The sequence below is a fragment of the Serinus canaria genome, chromosome 3 (assembly GCF_022539315.1).
Source record: "Serinus canaria isolate serCan28SL12 chromosome 3, serCan2020, whole genome shotgun sequence".
Lineage (NCBI taxonomy): Eukaryota > Metazoa > Chordata > Aves > Passeriformes > Fringillidae > Serinus > Serinus canaria.
The window spans coordinates 18,222,574-18,246,872 of NC_066316.1; the positions used below are offsets into that span (position 1 = coordinate 18,222,574).

Consider the following 24,299-nt stretch of genomic DNA (forward strand, 5'->3'; position numbering starts at 1 on the left):
CAATGTCTTACTGTGGAAGGTAATGGGCTTACTGATGTGATTTGGTTTAGAAACTATGAATCTGTTATGCAAATGAGACATGAAAAAAATATGCTTGGGGTTTTGATTTGGGCTTGATTTTTTTCCCCTTAAAACACAGAGCATATTGTTGCCTCAATGACAAGAGGGAGAGAGGGAAGTGGTATGAAATATTCTTGCTGGATGGGTTTTCATCCTCCTTCTTGTAGCTGGTTTGTTCTCTGAGGTACTTAATCTTTCATGGAAGCTGTTAAGCAACAGCAGAAGAGGAGATGCTAAGATGTTCTGTTCTAGGCAGCAGTGGAGTGGCTTTTAGTCTTAGAACTCAGTGCTGTGGTCATTTAGATGACTGCAGAATTTGACAGCCTTGTTTGCAAAAGCTGCATTCTTCCTGTTTGCTCATTATATGGAGAGAAAGTGGGAATCCCTGGGAAAATAGTAATGGATGAAAGGAAGACTCCTGAGCTACCTTGCTGTTATGGCAAAATCCTCTTAGGCCCTGCATGCAGTGTGGGATGAGCTGGGATCAGAGCTCAGGTGGAAAGCCCTGGGGCTGCCCTGGGACCTCATGAGCAGTGCCAGGGAGCAGCAGGGGCAGGGGAGGAGCAGCACAAGGCTGTGATGTGCAAGGATCCTGCCCAGCAAAGCCAGACATCCCTTCCTCAGCTACCCACAAAAGAAATACAGGCAAGCAGTAGTAGCAAGGCTCCAGGAGAGCTTCTGATTTCTTACCCAGCTCCTGAAAATAGTGTTGTGTTTGAGTACAAATGCAAAATCTTGTGCCAGTAAAGACTGCACATTTAAAATAGCTAAAGGTCTGGAAGCACAGAATTGGGATTCCAGTTGCAGTTCTGACTTACAGTCTTGTTGCACATCGCAGAGTTCAATGTTTTCCCTTCCTGTGCAAGTGTATAAATGGATGGTACAGCACATGCCTACTTTGGGATTTCTTTGTTCAGTTCCCAGCAGAAGCCAGAGAAGTGAATTAGAAATAATTTTATTAAAATTAGAATGAATAATGTTGTTTTTTCTATGTCTAAACTTTGGCATATTTGGAGTCCAAGTCTGCAGCTGAGTTTGGCTGTGATTCAACATGAATGAATATGAACCTCTTTTACATTACTTTTTTTTACCATTAAAAAGTACTCCTTATCATTATAAAGAACTCATATAAAAACGCAATTTGAGTTGCTATTTGGGCTCACTTCTGATAAGCTGTCCAAAAAAAAAAAAAAAGACATTGCTCCTGTAAAAACATTTCGTTTTGTTTTTTCTCATTTTTCCATGTCTTTTTCATCACCAGCAACTGAGTTGTTGTTTATCCTTGTCACTGATGTTTCAGAGGGGTTAATCCTATATTTCCTGTTATGTCCTATGATAATAAGAAACTTATGTGAAAGTAAAACACAAAAAGCATTGCTATACACTTATTCTATACATTTTATGTATTTGTGCATATCCATTTTTTGTTGCAGAGACAAGCCTGTTGTTAAACTTCCAAATCAGAATTTCAGTTGAGGGCACTTAGCTGCAGCTGTAGAGGGTTGGTTTTATTCTTGATGGGAAGAGTAAATTTCCTTAAAGGATGCCTTTGCTTTTATCAGAAACTAATTTTGTCACACAATTGCCAAAGTACTGGAATGTCAGAGCAGATGTCAGAAAACAAAAGAGAGTAGACATCATCAGGTGCTTTAAAGCAAAGAAATTTTTCTCTGTCAAAAAAACAAACCACAAAAAATCCCCCAACTCAACATATTGGACAGCATGAATTTTTTAAAAACTGTTTACCTGACAGGAGGCATTATCTTTTTAGATGTCACAATTTCTGCTACTCTTTTTGAAGTAGTTTGCACTGCAGGAAAGCAACACTTAGAAAAGGAACACTTTTGGTCAGAGGGATGTTCTTTGTGAGGTTCTTTAGTTGTTGCTTCAAAGAGTTTGAACTCTGCACCCTTTTATAGTGATATTACAGTGGAAATTTTGCAGATCTACAGCAGAAGATGACCGACCATTTCTGCAACCTGAACTGTTCACAGAAGAGATGTTTGACAGTCTGAAAAACAGTTTAAACTGATTTGTAGTTTGATAGGGGACTTTAAAGGGTATAAGTCTAAATCTCAACTTTTTGCACTTTGAACACTTCTGAAATAGCCTTCCATAAAATTGAACTACTCTAACTTTAAAAAAACACTGTTATAAATAATCAGTGAGAAATCCAAATTAATAATAATAGTGAAAGTTTTATTTTTGTGACTGAAAATACAGTCCTCGATAGCCACTGTCAAAGAGACAGCATTGAGCCCGGGACTGGTGCTGGGTGAACCTAGATCCGACCTCTATCACATCAGAACTCCCTCTGTTCACCAAATGGTGTCTCCAGGGGGGCTGTTTTATACAGTTTTTTCTGCCCGAGGCAGAGGTGCCCCCATTCCTTTTGTCACCCCGCATATGCATGAAGTTTCTTTTCTCTGTAGGGGCTGGAAAATGCTGTTTCTTGGTAGGTGGCGGATGTTGATCATGTTATGGGAAGTCAGGTATGGTTCTGGGAGAAGCCCATCTCCGTACTGGCCACGTTCTTTTGCTTGCTAACAACTCACTCTTTCCTTCTGCCATCAGGAGTTTTGCAACTTCTATGTGGTAATCTGTCTCTGAACTGTCTGTGGTCTTAGGCTGTTTGGATGTTTGTTTCATGTTTAACTTATTTTACAGTTTTCATTGTATACATTTTCACATAAGCATGAATTCCCTTACATCACATATTACCACCACCAACAGTTATTTTTCTTACAGAATGATTTAAACTCAAAAACAAGAAATAAAATGGAAGAAACAAACTAGTGACAGAGAATTTGCATATTTGCATATGGAGAATAGATTTTAAAACTTCAAATGTTTAATTTATGTTTGAATATTAAAAAATAAGAAAAATATTCTGTGGAATGCTGTATTGTATAAAAGCTTACATAATTTGCTCAATTAGATCTTCATAATCACAGCAGATTTGATTGTACATACTTGTCAGGGAAATCCACAAATGCCAGATGTTTATGTCCAAAAAGGAGGCAGAGGAGTCCTGCAACTTTATTCGAATAAAGCCAAAAGAAAGCCAGTGGGGTTTTCTCTCTTCAGATTTCTCTTCAGGGTGTAGCCTCCTGTTATCCTAAACTCCTGACCGCATGTTGCCCCCTTCCTTTCCCCACTGGCCAATGTACTAGGAAGGGACAGCCTTCCCTAAATGTCTACCACATATTCCCCTCTTGAACCTACTGTTTAACCCCAAAGCTCAGAAGTTCAGGCTTGTCTGGGCTCTGTCACCAACATGTTTTATGAAAAATCCTTTCCTTAGGATTTTTCCCCTCCTGAGAAGCTGAGAGGCCTCAGGAACAAATTGTAAACAATTCTTATCTGCTGCTGTGGAATGCAACAGGGGGAATCTGATTGGCCTCATCAGGCTGTTTCCAATTAAGGGCCAATCACAGATCACCTGTCCGGCCGGTCTCGGTCTGAGACAAGACTTTGTTATTCATTCCTTTTCTATTCTTAGCTTAGCCTTCTAGTGAAATCCTTTCTTCTATTCTTTTAGTATAGTTTTAATATATTATCTATCATATAATAATAAATCAAGCCTTCTGAAACACAGAGTCAACTTTCTCGTCTCTTCCCTCATCCTGGAACCCTTGTGGACGACGCCACAGGGCTCTGCAAGGAACCTGCTGCCCCAAGGTAGTAGAGACATTAAGCCCCATTTCAAAGACATTAACACTTTCACCCATCAAATTGTTTGTAAGGACATGAGCTTTCCTCTCATACTGTACCCTCAATCAAAGAAGAGTGTCTCTGTGGAAGAGATGCTTGCTAGTGCAGACAGTCATCTATATGGACTGGACATTGAAAACTTCTCTGTTCCTCAGGATCTGTTTTCAGAGCCAGTGAGGGAAGAAGCTACGCAACAGAGAGGACTGTGCATGGTAATTTACCAGATCAATAAGGCAAAATACAGCTGTTGGAAGGAATGCAGTACAGGGCAAATAGTTACCTGCAGGTTCACAGCCAATTCTGATGCTATTATGTATGCTGTAGAAGTATCTGGCCTTTCAATCTGAGCTAGGACTCCTTTGAATGATCTGTGTAAAGCAGAAGAAAATATTTGGTTTCAAAGAGCAGAAAGAACTATTTTTTGTTTCAAAACACATTCATATTTTATCTATCTCCTACAGAAGAAAAGGGTTTCAATACTGGGAATAGTTTATCATGTTAAGTTAGATTGTTTGGTCTCAAGATAAAGATGAAATTTAGAATGTGTCTTTCTGGCCTGAGGCCCATTACAGGAATGAACAAGGCATTGGTGGATGAGAGGAGAGCAGGACCTTGCCCTTTCAGACCTGTGTGCCCACCTGTACATTTGCTTTTTGGACCTCCCTGAGAGCTGTGTGGATGTGCTGATGGGCTGTACGTGCCTGCTGTGCTCCTGGGATTTCTGCCTGCTTTTGCTGCTCTGGAGCAGCTCATTGACTGTTTGCTAGGAGCACACCATGAAACATTCCTATCCCTGGTGAATGCAGCTCTGAGAGTAATGGGATCTCTCAGAAGGATAACTATGACCTTTAGACTGAGTTTGGCTGGATTTGCAAGTGCAGAGGTGCCCCTGTGTAGCACTGAGATGTGCTCCAGATCAGTCCTGTTCCCTGTCTTTTTCAGCCTAGCACTATGTCAGAGCATTGCAGCTTTGGCTGCAATTATTGAGCCAATTTATTAAAATTTTAAAAAGAGCTGTTGACTGTGGAAGAGCCAGGGAGTGTCTAGAAAACATCTCACGAAGAGCCATTACAGCTCCCACTGTGTGCATAGCGTATGAGCAAGCACTTAACTGCTCTCAGCCAGGCACATGGCTGAGCCTCCAGAGCTGTTCTGCCCTCACTGGAAGAGGGGAGTGTTTTGTAACTCACTCCCTGTGCCTGGCCTTGCCCTGAATTCCACAGATCTGCCCTAACTGTCCATCTGATGATGACCCTGAGCTTTTGCATAATTCTTACAGACCATCTTGCTCTCTACTCCAAGAGGCATTTCCTTAACTTATCCATATCCATGGCAGCAAACAAGACCACAAGCCCTACCAACACACACCACAGGAGGGAGAAGTGACCAGAATTTTTCTAGTGCTTAGGAAAACGTACTCTCCTTTCATTGCAGTGTTCTCAGAAGGCAGAACATTTAATGTTGTCAGTGTAGCAACAACCTGGAGACTCTCTCTACCTATTTTAACAAAGTTTTCTTCCCTCTAGTTCTACCTAGCTGGAGTGGGAAATTACATCAGTGGTAACAGCAGTGGAAGGTTGAAATGGGCAACGTACAACATCATTGTGGAAAAGGACCATGTGATTAATTAGAAATGCAAATGTAATGTTTAGTAGGGGAATGAACACCTCCTAGAAGTGTTGCTGGAAACATTGTGATAAATCAAACTCTCTGACACTATTTTTTGGCATTAGAAAGTAAAGATTGCTTCATTCGCAGCACCATGGTGATAGCTCCCCCTGGATGAACACCCACTTACAAAACTTTTTCATTATTTGTATGTCTTTAGCAAACAAAGAAATCAATGTTCATTGGTTCCAAAGTACATAATTCTCTTAGTTAGTATTCTGTCTTCTCTTGGTTATTGATTTGGCACTTCTTATGATAATTAATACACATCTTCAGCCTTTTTACTATCTTTTTCCCTGATAGAGTTTTCAGTACAAATGCTGAACTGCCTTCTTTGGTCTCTCCTTTATCTCTGGTTTTCGCACCATGTCCTTGTGGTCTATAACTTCTGCATCCCTGGTGTCCAGTTTTCAGCCATACATTTCTCCCTCAGGCTTTGTTCATGAAAGCATATCATGGTTGATTTAACAAAACTTAAAAGTTTCAGTGCTTTTCCCAAACTGTTCTAACCACAGCAGTCTGAAAAAAACTTTGCTACATGCTGGCTAAAGTGGAAGATTACACAGCTTATTATTATAATTAATTAAAACAATTAATTAGAAGAGTTAATTGAAAGAAATTATTAATAAAGTTAATGAGGAAAGTCATATCATTTCCAAAAGAAGCATGTTCTGAGAATGGTTTTTAGGAGTAATGAAATGAGACAAAGGAAACACAAATTTCGGCTGAGCAACTAGAAAATGTGCATAGCTGTGAAATTATACCAATAGATACTCTCCCAGGATGGGAGGTAGAAGAATACATCTCTTGAGTAATTGGAAACTGATGGGTGGAAAAGCCTAGGGAAATGATCCTTCTTGTTAGGCTGGGAGATGTCTTGGACTTTCCCATCTCTCATTTCTGTATGTTGAGTGAAGTGAGCCCAGGATTCCCTTTCTTGGTGCCAGAAGGTCTTGGCTGCCTGCTGTGGTTCTCACACCCACAAAATATCAGGCCCTTGCTTGTGGTGAAGGTACCTTGGTGGCTGCTGTAACTTTTCTCTAAGTATTTAAAAAACTTTTAGGATAGTTATAAATAATCTATGTGTGGGTGCTTACATGGAATATTTAAAGTAAGTTTAGAAGTTGCTCCAAGGACCCAAGATACTGAAGATGATAAGATTTTCCATGCATACTGAGAAGTCTTATCTCACATGGCTGTTTGGGGAATTATTTAGACTTTTCAGCAGTTTTTCTTGTGTGAATTATGACATATCTTACAGGGCAGAGAGATGGAACATTTTTATTTGCAAATCTGTTGAATATGAGATGGGTAACAAGGGATTCTGGTCTCAGTTGCTATCTCAGATGGTGCCTTAAGGCTGTAACCAGGCAGAACATGGTGAATTCTGATGATTTTCAGTGCAGGATGTGTATGTGTGTGTATGTGCAGAGAAAAAGATTTTTAGCATGAGTCAGTCTGAGACTGGTGATTTCAGATCAGAAGGTTTGAGGTGTCCCAAGCAGCATACAATGTCTTTAGTGTCAGGAAACATAGGAAAAAACTTCAGGAGGAAAATGAAAATAGTTTAGGGAGATGGTGACCAAAGTGTCTAGTAATGTGCACTTGCCTCTGTGAAATGTTTGTTATTTCTTACTTCTCCTTTTTTATGCTGAAGGTTAGAATGGCAAATTTGAGGTCTAGAGCAAATCTTGTTTTTCCTATGATTTCTGACCCAGGATAACAGTTCAGACAATTTGAGAAGCAAGAAGGAATAGAGGGCTTTCCAGCAAGCTTGGCTTTTATATTTAGCACCCAAAGAGAAAATGAGTAGTTCCTAAAGTACTGTGTAATGGGTGCAAGGGCCATGGCCTGGGTTCCAGGAGTGAAGTGTTATTCTAGTCCATGGATACTGTTTGACATTCCCATCTGAGGGGCAGGAATGACACTGAAGACAAATTGACAAAACAAATACAAATCCCGCAAGTTCATCTTTTTTTTTTTGAAACAAAGTGTTCACAAACACACTTTGTCTAATGTACTCTGTGCACTTTCTCCTACCTAAATTTGTCATGCATGACTGTAACTTTTCCTGACAAGAGGCAAGATTTCATGCTTGTATTTAGGTACCATTAGCTTGAGCTGTCATTGTCTGGGCAGCTGCATACAAGTGGAGCTGTTTTAATGGCATAGCTGCAGAATGGGGAGAACTGCTATAAACTTGAGCTGTCTGGCTTTGCTGCAGATCCAGCCTGGAGCCGGAACTGCTCAGACATGGCAGTTATATTTCAGTGGAGATATATTATTTATGAATTCCTGGCTGTCACCATATTTAAAAACATGTGAAATCTGTTGGTTTGCAGAAAATACGTCTGGAAGAGGTCAGCCAAGATAGCAAAGTGTGCGAAAATCATGGCAGACATCCACTTAAGGTTTTAAATCAAGCACTTTCCCTGGGTTTCAGACAGATGCTTGATTTTGCTGGATTTGTCATATGATGATCTCTTAATCAAATAGGAATTTGAGGCTCAGTCTTATTAGAACCACATGTGCTGTATTTTTGTTGTTGTTGTTGTTGGTTTTGTGATTTACCATTATTAGGGGAAACAAATACTTCTTATGGGGTGGTGAGGCACTGGAGCAGGTTGCCCAGAGAAGTTGTGGATGTCCCATCCCTGGAAGTGTTCAAGGCCAGATTGGATGGGGCTTTGAGCGACCTGGCCTAGTGGAAAGTGTCCCTGCCCATGGCAGTGGAATGTAACTAGATAGTCCTTAAGGTCCCTTGCAACCCAAACCATTTTATAATTCTGTGAATTGCTGAGGCAATTTGGGTTGCTATGTGCAATGCAGGAATCTTGGATCTCTGTAAATGAGTGGAGGTTGAGAGTTTACTCTGTTGAACAAACAGGCAAATTTGTCTCAGGCTATTAAATTTAAATCACAGTTTATTACATTTCTTAATGTAATAAACTGATCATGCTGTGAACTTTTTGTATGTGGTCATGTACTCACTGGAGGGTTACAATTACTTGGCCAAATACAGGCTCAGATAAAAACAGTCCCAGAGTTCAGAGGTGTTTAGATGAAGGGGATTGATTTGACTCACTGTATTAGCAGAGAAACAGTTGAGTAGTTGTCTGTAGTTTTGGTGAAGGAATCTGGCCCCCAGCTAAATGTAATATTTTGCATGTGTTTATTTTTAACACACTCTGAGGAGCTCTGATGCAATTTTGAAAGTATTTCAGTAAATATTAGTTTTTAATATGGAACATCTGTGCATGATTATGACAAGGCATGTGACAGACTTTATCTCACTCAGTTCTCTTTCACCCCATGCAAAAATGTTGTCCAAGCTGAACTGTGCAGTTCCCCATCAGTTTGTATATGCACAGGAGAGAGGAAATGAGGGAGACCTGGATTCATCCTGTCTGAGTTTAGGCAATACATGGACATGAGGTCTGTCAGCACAATGGAAGGTATAGCATGGGACTGAGGATGGTGAAGAGGGCACAGGGCTGTAAATATTCCAGCTTAAAACTGGAGGATTACTTTTCAGCTCTCCCTGTAAGTCAACAGACTTATTCCTACTATCTTCCATATTACTTTTTAATTAGGATTGGTCCTCACAAACTGAGAAACCACTGGGGCTAACTAGGTACTAGCTAAGCTGAATCCCATTTCATGTGGATAAGACCATAGGGAAAAGTTCAAGATAAATATGCTCAAAACTAGCACTATTGATCCAGCACCTTCCAACAGTACTGCACTTCACTGAAATTAAATGCAAACACAAACCACCCTTAAACAATTAACGACTTCAGCTAGTATATTATCCTCCAAAGTGTTAGCAGCCTGAACTTCAAATGGCCAAGAAATTTAAAGTGTGCGCAATGTGACCCCACCCCTAAAATAGGTCTCAGTGTAAAGGCTATATATTACTTTGACTGATCAGGAATTTATTTACACTTCTTTTTGTTTGTGAGACAGAATTGATTAATAAATTGTCACATTAAGGTTTCCACTTAGCCAATTGCTGGCAACACCTGCCTTTGAACAGGATTATAAATGTTAACTCTGTAATGACATTGAACAGACAGACAAAAAGTACTGTGTGTAAATCAGGCTTTTTATAACTTTCTGTTTATGTAGGATGGACTGGAGGTGAGCGTATTATAGCCAGGCAGATTTTTAAAACCTTTTTCTTTCTCTGAACCAAGTCACATAAAATTAAAGCTATTTAAAAGATGGAATATTGAACATCCCAAAGAAAATTTTTATCAGTATGACACATGCTAGGAATAAAGAACAAATGGTCTCTTAGATGAAGAATATACTAAAGTGAAGGAATAAATAAAAGGAACTGGAGGTTTTGATACATGATTAACAGTAAGACTTACCGGCCTATCTAAAACCTCTTTGGAGAGCTATGTGTGAATCGCGATAAAAGGGAACATCACTTGCTCAGAGAAGTGAGAGATAAATAAAGAAGTAGGGTTTCTCCTTTTTATCAACATATGCTTACTTGCTTTGGAATCCAAAATATTAGTTAGACTCACGGGTATGGAAAGGGAGACAACTTTGTGATGAGGACCTTCTCCAGCTTGGCATACAACCAAGATGAGATAGCTGAATATTTGTGGAGCTTGTTGAAAAATGAGGAGAATTGGTTGAAGCATGAGGTTGGTGGTAAGGAAATTTGAGGGAATATGAGCTATCCAGACATCTGTTGAGAAAGGGATGAAGGGGGAGTATGAGCCATCCATGTAATGAGGAAATAATGGCACTCTTAAAAGAAAAAGGGAATAATCTCTTCTCTAGATGAGTGGGTTTAATTGGCAACAAGAAAGATTTAGGACAGATACTGAATAATCAAGGTAATGGAGCAAACTGAGATGTTGCATGAGAAGGCAGTGGGGCCATTGGAATACAATAAAGACCTACTAGACTTTGTAAAAAAGAATAAAGGTACAGCTGATGCCTCCAAGGGGCAGAATATGGATTATATAATCTTTTGAAGATGTTTTCTACTGCATTTTTTTTTTTGGTCATTCTGTTACTTGTGTAGGAATATGCTATAAAATGAATGCATATTAGCCTGCATCAGCTGTTTTGCAAACAATGCTTTTTCCTTCCTACACTTTGAGGACTCTGCGTGGTCCTTCCTGTTAGGAATGGAAGGACAAAAAACCTCAGCATGTGATAATAACCATCATGCCTGAATATAATTCAAGCAGTGAATTCACACCTGAATCTGCATACAGGTATTTTCAGCCCATCTGCCATGAAGAAATAAAATGTTGATGCATAAATGTAGACAGCTTCAAAGCTCTCATGCCTCCATGAGATACATCTTGAAATCTCTTTACTATGGCCATACTCTGAAGAAAGCAGAAAGCTTATTTCCCCTGCAGGATATTAGAGAAGAAGATAAAAACAGATCTGTAGAATTCCCTGCTTGAGGGGTTAGTAGAGTTAGATGAGAAAATTATTTTGAGTATCATCTTGTCTGTCTCCTTTGATCTAGTTCTTGTATATAACCCTGAGAGCAGTCAGTCTACCCATGTAGAATAAATTTTTTTCATAGGCAGGTTGCATGGGCAGTTTAGGCTTTCAATATGTTTTTTTTTAATATGTTTATCTTTGAAATGTTGGGAGCATTCAGTGATTCAGAATTCCAAACCCAGTAAGAAACTCCAAATTCAGAAATACTGAGTAAGAAATGGAGTAAGCAATTAATTGTTACTGAGTTTAAAATCGTGAAAACATTTAGTTAAACTTCAGTATTAAAATGTTATGAGTGTATGTGGCCAAGGACCACGTTGGAGTGAAAAGTTTATAGCTATCACTTAGTCCAGTGCAAGGTGAGGGAATGTAAAGCCTTGGAGGAACAGCTTTCTAAGTACTTGGTGTAGCAAAATGTTGAAGATATGTATGTGATGAAACACTTAGTTGACTTGAGCTGGTGATTACCATATGCCCTTTTGGATAACTGAGTGATGATCTTTCTCATAACTGTCTAATTTTTTTTTTTTAACTCTTGGTTATTTTAATAATATCTTTGTGGTTTTAGTAGTGTCATGAGCTGATAGGCTTTAAAGCTTCATTTTTTGTAAAACAAAGGGAGTGGGGGAAACCTCCTAAATCTCACCAGAAGATTTCTATCTTAGTGTTGTCGGGAATAACCTTTAAGAATGCAATAGAATACTCTGCAATCAGTCAGTCGTGTGTACTGATAGAAACCATTTATAAAACCATGATCAAATAGAAAAGTCCACATCAATACCAAAGGTCAACAAAAAACTCCTCTTAAAAACATCACATTCATCATAGGATCAATTCAAACTTCATTTTTAATTTCTTGTCTTTACTTAGTGATTTTAACTTTCTCTGATGATGCGGTTGCGTGTGTTTCTGGATTCTCAGGCATTTTGAAGTTGTTCAGGATGAGACTGGGGTGCAGAGACTGGTCTGGACTCTCAGTGGCCTTTGTGGAGGCAGCTGTGTGACCAGGGAAAAGGTGACTGGGTTCAGATCCTTAATCTACTGAGGTTTTATTCTCAGGAGTGATGCTGTGGTCAAAGCTGCTAAGTTTTAAGAGTAGTTTCAGACTGTTACACATAATGTCAATACATGGTCTGGAGTGCAGGGGTGATTGAGTCATAAAAGAAAGAAAAATGTTTCAAATCTTGTTTGTTTCTGGGTTAGTGCCTTTTGGTTGTGCAGAACCGCTGTTTCTTGGACACATCTCCATCTTCTCTACAGGTTTCTGTTGAGCTGTACTCACAGGATGATGTGAATGGGTTTTTCTGTCACGCTGACTTTCTGAGCAAGTCCCATAGTTGTCTGCTCTTTCCCCCTCTTTTTCTTTTATACTCACATGTAGGCAAAAAGTAACATATTTCATAGTGAGATTTCTTCTCTCACAGACCTTCCTCTGCACTCATCTTCTGTCTAAACTGCAGTTTGGTCACCCAGGGAAACAAGGCATTAAGCCGAGCCTTGTTTTTGGGGAGCTTCTAATTTTCCTCTGCAAGCCCTTCAGTTTGTATCCCACTTTGGGTTTGATCCCTCTGCAGGGCGCTGCCTTTTTGTCTATCAGTGGGATTTGTGAGCAGAATTGCTTCTGCTCAGACAGGGTGTGACCAAACACTTTGGGAAGTAGCAATATTAAGAGAATTGTTTTGGTTGTTACCCTGCAAATTCTGTGACTTTTCAGGAGCAAGTCCCTTTATGCCTTTGTTCAGTCTTTCAGTGATGAAAATCCAATGGAAACCAGTAAGACTGTGTAAGGACTGCATAACAACTCCAGTTTCTTCCTTTGTGTCTATTTGTTTTACTGTCATTTTTCTGCACTCTCTGGAGTGCTAAGCAACCTCAGTTCCTGTAGATTTAGCATTTTAAAGATTCTTTTCCCTCCTTCCAGCCTGACCTCATGATCATTTAGAACAAGGGAAAACAGCACCAGAATGAAATATGAAATGCAAAGTCTTTGTATTATAATAGGACAACAAATCATACTGTTTATTTTAGCAAGGCTAAGAATCAGTAGAGTTTTTCTTATAATTATTTAGGTAATTTCTCCTATTTGATGTTTAGAGTGCTGAAATGCTGTATTAGTGCTAGGCACTAATGATAACTCTGCTCTGGTTCCTTGGACCTGGGAAATCATTTGGAGGCTAATTGGTAAGGGTATGGTGATGCTACAATCTCCTAATCCGAAAAGTCACTGCAGGCTCTGCATTTGCAGAAACAAGATGGGAATGTGCATTTTCTTTTTTTTTTTTTTTTTCCAGAGAGGATGACTAACAATGCAGTTTTCTCTTTTAACACTCATTACTAATCCAGAATGATTGTCCCATAGGAAAGAGGGTTTCTTGCCACTTCCCTGCTTCCCTTTCCTTCCTTTACACCAGCAATTATTTGTCTTTCAAGCAACTGGACTACATGGACTCATGAACTTGAGTGGCTCACAAATGCCTTTAAGGTTATGGAACTGTTGGCTTGTTAGGAGCAAAATGTTGGACAGCAACAGCGAGATCTGTAAAATCCTTAATGGCAGGAATGTGTTTTGATACCACTCCCTGGCATCTCAGACTGTACTAAAGCCTGTTTACTATGCCTGAAGGAGGAGACTTACTGCCTTGGACACTCTTTGGGTCTGGCAGTCTGCACTGTGCTACCATTCTCAGGCCCTAATCCCACAAACTGTGTTCCTCATCTCTTTCACTGGCTATTCCCAGGCAACTGAAGTTTGCAGAGATGTTCAGCGCCTAGCAGCCTAGGATGCATAATGTAGGTACGTACACAGTTTGTGGTCATTGAGAGTGGGGCTGTGGCCGAGCCTCGTTCCTAATGGGCCACAGCTGTGAAAAACAGGTAAAAAGCATTGAAAGCAATGAGACATGGAGTACCTAGGTGCACTGACTAATCATCAAAGGGAACAGAGAGCACACTGGTGCAATGCATGAACATGAGGTGAAATAAATAGGGCAGGAGATATTTCTCCTTTTTTAATGCCTTTATTAAAAATCAGCTGAGGGAAGAATAAATGGGTCACACTCATGCCACTGCTGCTTCCAGGACTGACATTGAGGAGGAGGTAAAGTGCAGCTTTGGCTGTGCAGCTTTGGCTATCAGTTGGCAGGCAGAACTGGGGTTTCTGTTCTCATGACAGCACCAGGAGATTCTCCACTTTTTCTGCTTGACATTCAGGGTCCTCACCCCAGCCTATGTGCTCTCAGGTTAGGGTGAGGAGTAAAAACGGTCCCAGCAGACTCCAGACTCCATTACTCACGTCCAGACATCACCCTGATCTCTCAATTCTGTGTTGGCTCATTGTTTTAGGGGTCTTTTTCCTGGGTTTGGTGGGGGGGACCTCTCTTGTTGCATTCTGGGTCTGAGGTTATTTGCATGTCAACTCCAATGTCCTCTCCTTTCACCATCTGGGGGGATGCCATCTTCCTGGCAGCAGGCATGGTGATACTGACAAAAAGGGGAATTCTCAACAATAGGGAGTTAATGACCGACTCTTAACAGGTGATTACAACATGAAGCTAACAAGGAACACTCTTCTGCCAGAACTGGCTCAAGTGGTAAATCTGCAACCTTTAAAAAAATGAGAAACCTTTTTTTACTCATAAGATGAGGAGTATAAAAGGCTGGGCTAAAGAACAAGAAGGGCAGATGCTTGCAGCCTTCTGAAGCGATTTTACTCTGTATGGGCAGATGCCTGAAGCTTTCTGATGTGGTATGGTGTTGCTTCATATGTTTGGGGATGGGTAAAGCTTTCTGAAATTGTGTGGTGATACTTGATACTCTGTGCATTGTGGCCATCTAACTGTGACATGTGCTGAGACAAAAAGAAAAAAAAAAAACAACAAACTGTAAAACTCCAGGGAATTTGAGTTTTGGCAATTAACATGACTTAACTTCTTCCATAATTTCCATGCTAAGCATCAATGTTTGTTTTGTTTCAGTGGGTGTCCCAAATACTTGTCTATATCTTTTTGTTGTTCAGATCAATCTAGTCAGAGCTGAATGTCTTTAAAGTAAGCAAGGAAAAAGGCATATGTGCTTACTTCTATTTCTGTTTTCCTTCGTCAGCAAGTGGATTATGAAAGCCTCATCTATACCAAAGAAGGGGTTGTTTGTATGGATAAGAGAGAGGCTGTAGAGGACAGGGCAGGGTGAAATAATTTTTCAGGAAAAGACACAGATGTGATGAGAGAGGAAGGCTTGCAAGATTCATTCAGTTTTTCTAGAACTGTGCCCACTTATTGCTGGAGAGGTTGTCAAGAGACACTTGCATGTTGTAGCACAGGATTTTGGAGGTTCTGTCTTTTGGAAGGTGTGAATCTGGGGACACTTTCACAGCAGTAACCAGCAGATGTGTTGTGTGACATCAGCTCTGGAAGTAAAGGCTGATAAAGTGCCTATAGAAGCTAGAAATGGACATGACAGCTGGAGCTGCTAGGGACTTAGGTTTGATTATTAAAGAAATTGTATTCACATGCTGCTTGTATGTCATTGAAGATCTGTGTGGATTTTGTTTCCTTGGGAGGTAGCTTGAGAGCCAGGCCTCATAACTGAGGTGTCTGTAAGCAGTACATAAATCTTTAGGATTTATCTGGAGAACTGCAGGCTGAGTGCAGTTCCCTGTGTATGTATGTGTGTATATATATATATATATATATATATATATATATAATGAGTAAAAAAAGGGTTACCCATTTTTTTTAAAGGTTGCAGAGTTGAGCTAGTTGGTGGTAGAGGAGACTTCTTTGTTAACTTCATGTTGTAATCACCTGTTAAGGGTCGGTCGTTAATTCTCTATTGTTGAGAATTCCCCTTTTTGTCAGTACCACCCTACCTGTGGCCAGGTGGATGGCTCTTTTCCGACAGTGAAAGGAGGGGACATTGGAGGACATGCAAATAACCTCGGACCCAGAATGCAACAAGAGAGGACCCCCCACCACACTTACCGAAAGGACCCCCAAAGCAATGTGCCAACCCAAAATTAAGATATCAAAGTGATGTCTAGACTTAAGAAAGAAAGATCAGAGCCTGCAGAGACACTAAGACCCTTTTTTGCCCCTCGCCCTGGCCAGGAGGACATCAGCTAGAGCCAGGACCTTAAATGTCAAACCAAAGTAGTGAACAAGGGGTGTGTCCCTATTGCTCTAGTGAGGACAGGACTTTCAGCTCTGCCTCCTAGTGGACAGAGCTGCGCTTTCCTCCTCCTTTAAGCTCTCCTGGAAGCGGTGGTTGCGTGACTGCAGACCTGGTGGGCCTTCCCACCTGAGCTGATCGCTTTTAATAAAGGCATTAAAAAGAAGATCCTCTGCCCTCTTTATTTCACTTATATATATATTTCCCTATAACCTATATCTTGATCTCTGCTTTTCTTTTTTATTATTTGAATAATTTCAACTTGTGATTCATTTCATGGAAGAATTCCTCACCTCCTACTGACCTGGGGTATTTTGTTCCAACTCCAGACAAGATGTCAGCGAATGCTGATATTTTTGCTTTCAACCCAAAATGATGATGAAACTGAGAACAGGGCTGTCAGCTGAGGACATTTGTATTCCCAGCAGCTGTGGTCAATGAACCAAGCTTGTGCAAACCCAGTGGTTAATCAGTTGGGGGGAATCTGCAGATCTTATTTATTTGAGTCAGCTACCTAAATGATTTGCTAATGGGTAAAAGTTTGCCTGAATCCTTTGGCTGCTGGGTGCAGTAAGCATCTGTTCACATTCTGCCTGCTGTAATTAAAGAGACAGGAATGCACTACTTAAAAAACAGAAGAGATGGCAGTGCATGGCTGGACTGAGGGCAATTTTTTTTCCCCAATGTTGTTAGTGTTGTGTCGTTAGTTCTAGTGTCAAGGCCATTAGCTGTTACTGTCCATGATGTCTAGAGCCATATTTGGGGCTTTTTAGCTCTCCATACTTCTTCCTCAGTTCTTAGTGAACGGAGGACTAATAAACTGGTGGATAATGGTTCTGTCAGCAGTGCTGGAACAGGGCCATCCGAATTGAACCTGAAGGGTAACAGTCATCCCCCAGGAGGGACTGCTCTGAACTGTGAACCATCAGCTTGGGGTACAGGTTAATGAAGTTCAAATTACAGCAATTTGTAGACCTCTGGTGTCTTTAGACTGATCAGTCATGTCATGTTGCCCAAGTGCCTGCTTGTAAACTAAGAATGATAGAATATCCCCAGTCTCAAGGAGAGGAGTTCTATTGTGAGATTTCTGAGATGCTGGGATATTGCAGTCCAGGAACTACAGCTCGACAGATGGAAGCTGCAGGATAAAGTGGCCTCTTCTCTGAGTGTAGGTATAATATGCAGTTATTTGGGTGTTAATGGAAGTTTCTGCTGCTCATAAACTCAGCAGATGGACTATTTATCTGTTGGGGGAAAAACAGTTAAACTGGACACATTGTGTGTTGTCTTATTTGAAAGCTCTAAAAAGACAATTGATTCATAAACTTAAAACCAATGGATAGTTCTGAGTTCCCATGGAAAGCATATATCTTTTCTGAGGTATAAATAGCACAGTGGGTCTTCTAGAGTGTGGTTCTATCTGTTGTCTCCTTTCTAATATGAAACATGCTCATGAAGTCAGATTTTCAGTGTTGGTAAAACACTAAGTTAATAAGAAGATAGTGTTTTTGTAGCTTTGATAGCCTAAGGATATTAGGCAGATAAAGTTTAATTAGGTCCAATTATCCTGCTAGAACAAAATAGATCCTGTAGAAGGTCTAAAGCTTTTCTGGGTTTTCCTGACTGCTATTTGGCCTTATGTAAGCCTTTAAATCTCCCTACTCTGAGCTATTCAGAATAACCATTGTCAGTGCTGAATAAAAGCTTTAATTAGCATCAAAACTTTTTAAAATCCACTTGAGAATATTCTTATGATACTTCTAATCGCTTCTTTCATACTGAGATATGAAAAATCACAATGAATTGGGGCCTGTGGTTGTGTGGTGCCTTTCCAATGCTTTGCCGTGGCTGCACATGGAGCAGCCCTGACAAACACCCAGATGCTGTGACAGCCCCAGACTGGGGCCCGATCCAGTTGTTCTCAGTAGAGAAACCCATCCACAGGCTGCAGTGCCTTTTGGATGAAGGCAATTTGCTTTCTTTTGAACTGACTCCAGAGCATGTGTGGGGAGTTAATTGAGACTAAGGGATGACACATGACCTAATCCAGTTACCATGTGGGTGTCCTGAGAGAGGTGGCTCTTACTTGGAAATGATCTGCAGATTCTACTTTGTCTCAGCATAGCCATAACCTATCTGTCTGTGTCTTAGGCAAAGAAGTAGCCTGAATTGTGAGCACACACAGCTGGCAGATAGCTGGTCTGTATGTGAGTGTCTGAAACTGAACTTTTGAACTTTGAAGAAGCAGCTTGCTGGCTGCAGTTGGTATTACTCAGTTGTAAATTCTGTTAGTATGCAGGGTAAAATGTAGTGGCACATACCAAATCCTACAATTAATAATCAGGCCTGAGAAAGGACTAAGGAGGCTGATCAGATGTTGTGCTTCTGCCTTAGCCTGTGTCCTGGTTTAGACTGGGAGGAACACAGGCTTTGGTGCTGGAAGGAAGAGGAAGCCAGGAAGATGGCTTCCCAAAAAGTGATCTTGAAAAGAAGATTACATGAAAAGGCAGCAGGGGAGATTCTGGCTGGAGCACAGATCCTAGACATGTACGCAGATCCTGGAAATCAGTGAGCTTCATGAAGACAAATGCTTGGGGATGTGCAGGGACCCTGGCCACTCCTGCCTGAGGCTAGTGGCTGCAAGCAGCTGCATAGGAAGAAACAAAAGAACTTTCTGCCTACTATGCTCAGGCTAGCAAGGTTTTTCCTTTGGGGAGGGGGCAGTCAGGTCTTAGTGAACCTGTAAAGCTTGGAGGAGAGCACGTAAACGCATGAGAGATAGGCTGGGTAAAAGCTCTTAAATAAACCCCAGTGTCCACTGCTTGTTCTTGTTTACTGTTGTGCCAAGGACAATCTGCTTTGTTCCATGTGTAGTGGAAAAGAAGTGGTCCCCTCACGGAATGAGGACAGGCACCATTCAGGTTTGGCATTTGTTCTTGTCACTGTAATGTTTTTAAGAAACAAATGTATGCAGTGAATTTTAATGTCTGGGTAATGTGCTTGACAGTTCAAAGGGAACAGCCTCTGTTTTTCAAACAGTTACCATTGTAATTGTGAAAACCTAGCAAAATCCATGGAATTAACTTTAGGATGGTTAACAAGGTGTTAATCAGTATAAATGGTGTTCTTTGCAATGAAAAACTCTTTTCTCAAAATAAGCAGGACAGAGCTCTCAAAGTTTTTGGAGAGACATTCAGTATGACTCACCTGGTAGGAATTTGAAGTGAGAAGCTGGAGAAGAGAGAAAGCAAGAGAATGTGTTGAGGTAGTTTGTTCAAACCCTTTCAGTTTTTAGGGTAGGATTCTAATTTGCGAAATGCTGGGGATCTTTAGAAATGCTGAGATGTACCCCTGTATGTGGGGGAAAAATCCAACTCTTCCTGTACATAGTCAGTCTTCTTAGCAACCTGGAATTCTTTTACTTCACAACTCTTAAATACCATTTTTTTGTATCTAAGCATGGCATTAAGGCTGAAGCCAGAGCCCAGCTCAGCTGTATTGGATCTGATCAGAAGACCAGGATTCATTAAGCCACTTAGGTCAGTGGGAGCACTGGGAACCAGGGAATAACATTGGCAGTTCACTGCTCCCTTGGCTCAGCTTCAGCCTGGTTTGACTTCTCCTTGCCTCTGTCACAATAGAATATTTCTTGCAGGTGGCAGCTTTTGCTGGACTCACCTTTTTCAAGCACAAGCAATTCTTCATCCATAGGTGTGTATTTTGAACAGTAATATGGGCATGTATTCAGGGCTATTGACTGTTGGAATAAAGTTATCAAACACAGCTTTAAGAGCTTCTAATTAGAGTTTAGATGCAGATGAAAATCCCTTTTGGAACCTATGCAAGTTTGGATATTGAAGCGTAACTCACTGCTGGCAACCATCCCTCAGGCTTTGGCCTTTGTTGAAGGTCAGAGTGAAATAGGTTTGCTGGTGCAGAAGATGAATATTGCTTTAAAATGGCTTGCAGCACATTCATTGGAAAATTTCAAAATCTTTATAGATGTGAGCTTGCCATATGTTTTCCACTCTCCCCTCACCACTGAAAAAGGGGGCAGAGATGAAGTTCACTGGATTGCCCACATTTCTGCAGTTGACCAGCAAGAAAACCAGCAAGGTAATCAAAGAGTGTTAGATTTTAATGGGGTGTTTGCTTCACATATAATTTAAGAAATGCAAGCCATTTTTATGGGCTATTTAACAGCATTACTGTTTCGATGGGACCTTCTTCAAATTTCTCCCTCAGACCTCAGTGGTAAAAACTTCATTCCTTGTGCACAAGAAGAAACGGTAGACATTCTTTTTTTGTTTCTTTCCTGTTATCCTGGTCTTTGACTTTCTAGACAAAATAATTAAAGAAGCACTAACCCATCTGGGTTTCAAAGGAATATTTCATTTCCTGCCTCTCTACAAACTGATAGCGAACAGTGAAAATGAAAAGAAAAATAGAAAAATCTCCAAAGTGGGCAAGCAGTTGGATGAAGAACATGCACAAAATGTGACATTTGAAAGAGAAACATCTAGCTGGAGTTTGTTGGGGGAGTACATCAATCATTAGTTTATTTCTGATCTTGTTTATCACTTTCATTAGCAACCTTGGCCTAAAAAATAGATTGTGCTAATGAAGTTTCCTGATGATGCTCCACCGGGACACAAGTCAGAATTCCAGCCCACTTTGTGGTGTAATTTAAAACTCACCTGTCCTTTCTGAATATGTATTTGTATCTGCTTTTAAAAATTTCAATGGGAAAAAAACCAATCCTTGTGTATCTCTTTTTTCTTTCTATCCCTAGACTTATTGAAGGTTTAGTTTGGCCCAACTACTTGAAAAATTTATAATTTTTAAAGTTTTCTGTCAAGCTGGAGTTCATTAATTTCTCCTGCCAAATGAATAATGTAACTTGATGCAAGAGCTCTGAGTGAGGGTTACAGATAATTATTTATTCTCAACATTTTGGCTATGAATCATTTCTACTGTGCAGTCTATCTGCTTATGTAGCGCCACCACCCTTATATTTCTTCGTTTCTGATGTAAATAATTTTCAATGATATAAAATCTAAGAGGGAATATATTTGTGTTGAACACAGGTAACTATGACCAAAAGACATGATAGTGTAGTATATGATGTAGATAATTCATGCTTTGGAGATTGTATAAAAATTATAAAGATCCAACCATGCCTCTGACCCCCATGGGCAGAAGCAGGGCTTTTCATTTCCAAAAGATTTCTGGGACTCGCCCAAATAAAATCATGGCCATTAACGAGTGAATGAGTCTTTCCTGGGTGATCAGTGACCATCTCCCAAGAATGCCCAGAGCATTCACTGAACAACACCTGGGAGTTGATCTCAGCTACAGCTGAAAGGAAGACCATTTTGAGGACCCCAGACAGCCTACGGACTGACTTTTGTATGGGACTGAATCTGTATAGTTCCCGTTATACATATGTAGGAACTTACAGAAATCTTAGGTCATTTCTGCTCCAGGCAGAATAAACTGTATATAAGCTGGCTGCATGGAGCAGTTAGTGTGACATTCTGGGGAGATGCTGACACTATGTCGGTTCGACCCAAGTTCACACAGCGTCAAAGTCTGGGGTTGACATCGTCTTGGCTGTGGCGGTTTTATAATATTCTATTTTTTGGTTGTCGATCTAATAAATTTATAAAAATTTTTTATAAATTTGGCTGCCAATTTGATAATTTATAACAATAGTCTTTAAAATGAGAGTTAGAGAGGCATCTAAGTGGTAATTAGAATCCTTTAAAAATTCATTCAGATTTAGTGAAACATTGCTGATAGTCATTCATAAAAGTAATTGCCCTGTGCACATGAAAAATTTAAATGTGGTAATTTAGTAATGAATCTGAGCTGTCAGAAGGCGTTTTATCGTTAATCAGACATTCCTGAAGGCAGACAGTGACTGAAAAAAATTGTAAAATAACTTTGTGGAGGCAAGGTTATCTAAAATAAGTGTTTTTTCTGGAAGCAAACAAAGAAACCTATGACTTCTAGAAATGTACACTGTAAGTCGATAAGGGCAACCGCTGGAAGCAAAGAAAGAATCGGTTGTGAAGTTACACTGGTTCAGAATAGTAATTTAAAGTAGCAGTCTTTGAGAGGGGGATACTTCTAGATTACTAGATAGTCCCCCAATTATGCAGATGCATTATTCAGCCCCCAGGAAGGGGAAACAAGAACTCTCTATTACAGTTTGCAAATGACTTTGTCAATTTTGAAAGAGAAAGCTCAGTTCTCCTTTCATTTTACTTGGATGAAACTGCTGACTGTACTGCATTTAAATTCTGTTTCCTCCGGAATAAAGGAGAGCGTAGCTGGCTGTGTGTTTTTGCAGGGCACATTGGAGACATTTTGGAAATTTAGTGGGAGCTGCTGATGCATAAGGAATGCAAACCTGTGCCTTTGATTGTGGTAACAGTTCACTCCCACCCTGCAGGTGTTAATGGCCTGAAAATGGAGAAGAGCACCTTTAAAGTCTCTTACAGACGGGTTTCTAAATCACTCTGGGTCGAAGATCTGGTGGTGTTCATCTCAGTTGTGTTACTGCTGTTGTTTTTGATCTTATCTAGGTATTTCTGGCGGATTTCGAGGTTGGGAAGAAAACTTTTCCAAAGATCAGATCTGGTTGGGATTGCTGCACTGTTCAAATATCCATTTGTCAGAAATGATTTGCCAGCTTAACAAAAAGAAACATAATTGTATTCTAGTTCATAGAGTGATTGTTTAACAATGCTGATCTCAGACGCTATTCCAAGTATTGAAATAAATACCGTTAGATGTCAATTTTACTTTATGTTGTTTATGCATCTGGTGTTCCTTTTCCTAATTTCTGCTGTTTACTGAGTTTATTGAATGCTAAATGGGGCTAGCTCAACTTATATTTCTGCTCTGCTTTAATTTATGATTTAAAAGAAAGGAAGTTTTCAAACAAAACAAGAATTTGTGTTTTTTTCAGAACAGAAAATAAAGCGTATTTCTGTGAAAGTATGGATTTTTTAACCACAACCTGGTTCTGTGCTCTTTATTTGCTACAAAGGTTAAATATGGGCTTAGATCAACATGACAGTTTCTTTTTAGTGCTGTGAGAATGAATATAAAATCTTTTGGAAAATTTATACCATAAAAAAAATCATTAGACATAATTAGCAAAATAATATCTCTCATGAGAAATGATATGGTGAAATATATCATTTGGCAAGAAGTAGCTCACTTGAGTGTTAAAACTTTTCAATACTGTCTCCTTTTCCCATAGATCATTTAGAAGACTGATCACCACTTGGAAGGAGCTGTGATATCGAGTCTGTTATTCTGCACTCTGGAATGGGGCCCTGCGCTTTCATCCTGGCTCTCTGGTAAGTCTCCCCACCCCAGGCAAGAAAATGAGGATACTGCTGAAAGAAAGCACCTTGAAGATAATTTCCTTTCATCTACGACTGCAGTGTTTGGCTGTTCCAAGGTTTGCAGAGCTATAAAACATTTGATAATCCCAAGGGTGGGGGAGAAACTGAAGGACATCTCTTGAATTTGATGAAGCACTGAGGAAAAACAACAGTGAAACAAAGATTATTTGTACAGGATGCTTGCCAAACCGAAGCTCAGGTTTTAATTACATCTGTATGCACTCTAGCCATGTTTAATAAAGACTTAAATGCAGTATTATTTAGCTATTTGACTTGTTATCATTTTGCCTTTTTTGTGCAAAACCTGGCTCGTGTTGATATGATCAGCTATGAGTAAGAGGATGATTTGAGGCTAAAAATCACTCAAGGACATTTTCTCATCTAACAGAGCCCTTTTAAATTTGTTGTGGTTCTGTCTGCTTGTAAGGCATTCTCTGATGGTCACAGACTGTTTTGTGTCCTCTGACTGCCATGGTCAGAGAGGAAGACCTGGTATTTAAAGGGAGTAAGGAGTGGGCAGAAGCTCTTTGATGTGTATGGGAATTGAGGGGGTGCTCTTGGTGTGTTTTGTTGTGCTTGGGGTTTGATTTCTGTCCATTTAGGCAGGATGATCAATACTAGCGCTTTACCAATCCAGTTGAACCTCATCAGTCATCTTGTCATTTCAACAGAGACTCTGTGGCAATGTCTGCAGGGGTCCCACGGCTAGGGAAGAGACAAGAATCTTGACTCCATGTTTCAGAAGGCTGATTTATTATTTTATGATATATATTATTTTAAAAGAAAATG

General features: G+C 40.1%; 1 long non-coding RNA gene across 1 annotated transcript in view; it reads left to right on the plus strand.

Annotated features, from left to right (window-relative positions):
• Positions 1-14,602: 14,602 nt before the first annotated feature.
• Positions 14,603-24,299, plus strand: part of LOC127059383 (uncharacterized) — an 81,060-nt gene continuing 71,363 nt past the window's right edge. Inside the window, exons 1-2 of the long non-coding RNA XR_007777117.1 lie at positions 14,603-14,668; positions 23,363-23,462. This is a non-coding gene — a long non-coding RNA (uncharacterized LOC127059383). The remainder of the gene's footprint in view (positions 14,669-23,362; positions 23,463-24,299) is intronic.